General features: G+C 38.8%; 1 protein-coding gene across 1 annotated transcript in view; it reads right to left on the bottom strand.

Annotated features, from left to right (window-relative positions):
• TTLL4 (tubulin tyrosine ligase like 4) overlaps positions 1 to 276 on the bottom strand; it is a gene marked incomplete at its 3' end in the record, with an annotated part of 32,182 nt that overhangs the window by 16,548 nt on the left and 15,358 nt on the right. The gene's annotated exons all lie outside the window — the stretch shown is intronic.

Here is a 276-nt window from a genome sequence, read left to right as displayed (position 1 = left end):
AGTATGTCTGACTGCTCAGTTACCAGGTTTCTACTTCAATAATGGCTGTTCCTTCTTTGTAGATATCTGCTGAATCACACAGTACCCAAATAGCTCAGTTTTGGTTGCAAGCAACAATATGCCAACAGAGACAGCAGAAGGCACAAGTGAACATATTATAAACCTCACTAACAGTCACTGAGATTAATTATGAGAGGCTTCCTTCAATCTGCACAACACCCTGACAATATACAAAGGTGCTTTCCAGGCAATCTATTAAAAAAGAGATGTTACAAA

The sequence above is a fragment of the Gekko japonicus genome, unplaced genomic scaffold, assembly GCF_001447785.1.
Source record: "Gekko japonicus isolate JY-2015 unplaced genomic scaffold, Gekko_japonicus_V1.1 scaffold2901, whole genome shotgun sequence".
Classification (NCBI taxonomy): Eukaryota; Metazoa; Chordata; class Lepidosauria; order Squamata; family Gekkonidae; genus Gekko; species Gekko japonicus.
The sequence above is the reverse complement of the archived record's forward strand: the minus strand, read 5'-3'. Positions and strand labels throughout refer to the sequence as shown.